Here is a 4,801-nt window from a genome sequence, read left to right on the forward strand (position 1 = left end):
GTGTGGCAAAAACCACCATCTTCTCTGCAGCTGCTCTGTTCAGTGCTGAGCCATCTCTCACCTAGACAAGCAGGAGAGCTTCTGGGCTGCTCTGCCCGATCTGCAGCCTCCCACCCACCACCCGCCATCCCTGCCCTGTGCAGGGTCTGCACCTTTGTCCTTCAGCACCGCACTTCTGGGTGCCAGCAGCCTCTGCCCTGTCACCTCCCGCCCTCAGTGCCTACACAGCCAGCTCACACTCCAGGCCAGGCTCTCCTTTGCACGTGCCTCCCTGCCTATTCACCCTGTATAACTCCTGCTCATGTTGCAGACTCTATTCGGGGTAGCCTTTCTTCCAGCAGCAGCAGTATCCCTGGCTTCCTCTGGGCTAATTCTGCCCACACTCTGACACGCCTCTTGTGACCTGCTGCTGCGCTCTGCCTCGTGCCTGCTGTGCAAGTGGGAATGAGCTTTCAAGTACTTGGACTTAGTTCACCTGAGATTTCAGTACAAGAAGTTTCAGACTTGAGTCCATGACTGTGGTGAAGTCCTGATTTACCCTCATTTATGCAACACACAGTGCACAGAGATGACTTTCAGTGATGACAACCGGGGTGCTGATTCATTGTGCTTCTCCTCATGCTCCTGTTCTCTACTGCACCACCCCTTGGAATGGAAGACAAAGGATTTTTCAAAAATCCAAATCTGAGCATCATCCTTCTGTCTGGCAAGCAGTTCTCTTATATTTATTTATTTGTACTAAGGACTGAACCCAGGGCCTTCTTCCTGAGCTACCACCCCAGCCCTTCCTCTGCTTTAGTTTTATCTTGAGACAAGGTCCTCCTGAATCATGAAGCTGCCCAGGCTGGGGTCACCTTGCACTCCTCCTGCCTCAGCCTCCCAGAGTGCTGGGGTTACAGATGTGTGTCACAAAGCCCCGCATCTCTATGTCTCTTAGTCTGAAGTTCACAATACTCAGTGTGGCTGTTGCATTGTATCTTATGCTACAGGGTCTAAACCACCAGGCTCAGGCACCTTGAGTCCCTTTTACCACCACAAATATGCCTCACTTCTTCCTGCCTGGGTCAGTCCCTGTCTTCTTCTTCACCGGGATATGGCTCTGCGGTCCTGGGACATTGGCTCCATTGCACTTCGTTGTTCAAGAAGGGCACTCCTGACAGTCCCAGGCATCTGATCGTCTTTGGCCAGTACACACATGTGCTTGGCACACAGAAACTAAGTATGTGATGTTCCACAGAAAGGCTTGTGAGGCAAGGCTGGCTTAAACATGTGCTATGACAACTTATTAAAGTGCAAAGGAAAATGATTGTAAGAGTGAGAGGTCGTTTTTAAGTTCTGTGCCAACAAACTGTATGGGCTTATCACTGGCCCTGTTTTATTTCCTACCTAACACTCTCCCTGCATTAATCATATGAATTGACTTATTGTTAGCAATTACTCATAAGCTCGTGTCAGCACATCTTGGTCCGATCTTTCAAAGCAGAACATGCATCCCCTGGGAAGAGACTGCCTCTGTCTCTCTCACTGTCGCACCTCACGGTCTGCCTCCGCTGTTGCTTGTGACACTCACCAACTTGTACCTGTGAGCTGGAGCAGCTGGGTTCTCGGCTGGGCTGTGTCAGCTGCACCTGGCATCTTAAGCAGACAGCGCTGCCCCTTTGGCTTCGCTCTCACTGCTGACTGTTGCTGTCACTGGAGCCTCAAGAAGGCAAGTTAATCCCATTTGGCTGAGAGTTATCCAGTCTAACAGAAATGCCATAGCTTGGCACTACCCCAGATGCTTGTTTGCATCAATCAATAAAAATATCAAACATTTTGATCAGTAAAAACTGGCTTCCTTGCAGCATTAAGCATTGTTTTTGCATTGAGTAGGATGGCAAGAGTAAACGAAGTACGAGGAAGTTTAAACAGAGGAGCTTTATATTAGTAATAGGACACAGCACCTTTGCAGTTTATTTTTCTTTCTACTTTATGAGCTTTCACCCAATATTATGATAAAATCTTATACTCCTGAGAGCCTGGATGCACGGGGACCTAGAAGGGTTCCCGTGGCAACCGGAGCTGCCTGAAACTGTCCCGGAGTGCTTCCCGTTTTAACTTCACCTCATGTTGACTGTGAAAATGGTAAAAATGAGGAAAATCAGGGGCACGCAAAGGAAACAAGACCACTTGTATTATAATTAGAATAATAATCGTCATTCTAGTTATTTTGTCTTGAAGAGGGAGACTCAACTAGAAGAGAGTTGATACCCTGGTCGGATCAGAGCGCAGGCTTATAGTTCAGATGTCCTGGGCTGAGATGTGGCTCCTGCTTCAGTCACAGCAGTTTATCCTGGGGAAACTTCTGCAGCTCACCACAATCTGCGGTCTGCACTGTACAGCTGATGCGGCAGAAATTTCAACCAACTGCAGCTTAAAACACATTGTTGTCACAAAATTGTACTCGCAGCACACAGAAGTTTTTCTCCTTGTTATTCCCTCAACAATACAGTTCGAAGCCCTTCACCTAGGGGCAATATTGTATTCGGAATCATAAGGCAGCTGATTTAAAGCCAGCCAGAAAGCGTGCATAGGTTATATGCAAGCACTACGGCCTGCTGCATAAAGCACTTGAGCATCCGTGGGTTTTGGTACCGGGGGGTGGGGGGCATCTGGAACCAGTTCTTAGAGCACAGTGAGGAACCACCAGTATCTGTGAAGAAAGGCGATCAAGAGTTCGAAGTTAGAATTGTATTCACTTGGAGACTTCTTTATAATTTTTTACATCTTTCAGACTTCAATAAATCTTTTGAAAGTAATACATTTTCAGGGCTGGCCAGATAGCTCAGTGGCCTAAAGCACCTGCTTCAGGCAAGCTTAGGCAAGTGCAGGGCGGGGACCATGGTTCCCACCACATGCCAGCCCTGACCCCCCAGTAATAATAATGCATTTGCCTTTCTTCCTTTTTGCCCTTGCTAAATACTTCCCTCTTGCCTCTCAATTTTTTTTTTCCTGTCGGGGACAGAGAGGAAAGCTTCCTTACATGAAACAGTTCAGTTTAATAGGCATATGGCAAAAGCTGGCAGCACTTGTGCTTGAACCCAGATCCAGCGTTACCAGCTGTGAGAACCTCCTGCGTGCTAAAGAAAGGCCTACGAACAGCCAATTTGGCGGGGGCGCATTTGGAGTGTCTGCAGAATGCAGGCACACTTCCAAAGGTGTGTAGCACACACAGGGCCAGGCCTGGTGGCGCACACCTACAATTCCAGCACGTGGGAGGTGGAGGTGGAGGCGGAAGGACCACTTCAAGTTTGAGTCCAACCTGGACTACACAGTAAGGTCAAGCCCAGCCTAAACTACACAGCAAGACTTGGTCTTTAACACAAACGTGTAGTATAAAGGATGATGTGTTTTTAATGCATGAAATCATAGATACATAGCAGTAGAATTTGTAAATAGATAAATGGATGGAGGATAACTGTAGACTTCACAGTATTTTGACTTTCTTTACAACTCCAGTAGTGATCCGTGTTAGCTAATTTCAGGTGAAACATCGTTGTGAGTTTGTTTGGATCGCTGGGACAGGAAGCAAACTCATAGACAAATGGGAATATTCTTTCTACTGTATGCAGACCCCACACATAGATAGATGGAGGCCCCAGGAGGTTGGAGTTTGCAAAAGGAGACGCCGATTTTCGCTGAGAGCTCCGGGTCAGACTTAAAAGACATAAGATGCCGTGTGTGGATAATCCTTCCTAAAAGATACGGTGGAAAAGACGGTGGCTGAGGGATGGTTTGTACTGGCTCTTCAGAGCACACTGCTGAAAAGAATTACGCCTCTCTAGGGCACAGAAAGCTTTGGTGAACCAATCTCCTCTGGGGTCTGGGTGCCCGGAAAAGAGGAGGAGCCGGCTTGTCCCAGCGCCAAGGGATGGAAGGGCTAGCTCGGCAGCATGTACCCAAACGCATGCATTAAGTGAGCTGAGAGAAGGCCCCGGGCCTGCGTCTGTCTGAGGCCGAGATCCACAGGGATCATTCCAGTGAGTGATTCATTCCAGGCTCCGGTGAGCAGCGGGACCCAGCACTTCTCTCTCCTTCAGGGCAGCGTCCTGGGTCCACACCTTTGTGCCCTTGTCCTTCGAGTCCCTTTGCCCGAGAAGTGCTTTCACCCAGCAGAATCTAACAGCAACGCTTGGACTGGCAGTTACGCAAAGAAATAGCGGTAGCTGAGTTTCTCTGCAGAGTTCAGGCTCGGGCGACGTGGCAGAGGAGGTGCCGCGGTGAGGGAGACATGAGCAGGGTGTGACAGCTGCCAGCACTAGCACAAGGCACTGTCACCCTTCTGCGTCAGCCCTGGGGAGAGCGAGTGCTTAGTCCGCCCGCCCGTAACACCACGCTATGCAGGTCACCCCCTAAGGTGCGGGTTGCAATCGGGTTGAAAGTCGCAGGAGGCACAGACGTATTCCACACTCGCATCTGGCATCACCAATACTATGTGCTGTGGTCATAGTCTAGCTGGATCATTCTTCTGTGTTGCTTGGGAATAGATAGATAGATAAATAAATAAATAAATTCCTCAAAATTACACCGGGGTTTCTCTTTGCCCGGAAAAAGGCAGGTCCTGTAAACTGAGCCTAAATTCCAGACACACTAGGAATAAACAACCGAGGTGCGAGCCCGCTGAAAGCAGGCAGGTCCCAGCCCGTTGCTCCAGGCAAAACCGACAGGAGCTCTGTCTCGGACCTCCAGGGAGGCCGAGGGCACCGAGGCAAGGCCAGGCGCGGCTGGGGCGGACCGGGCGTCTCGCGCGGGTGGGCGGGCG

Source organism: Octodon degus, unplaced genomic scaffold (assembly GCF_000260255.1).
Source record: "Octodon degus isolate 3935 unplaced genomic scaffold, OctDeg1.0 scaffold00054, whole genome shotgun sequence".
Classification (NCBI taxonomy): domain Eukaryota; kingdom Metazoa; phylum Chordata; class Mammalia; order Rodentia; family Octodontidae; genus Octodon; species Octodon degus.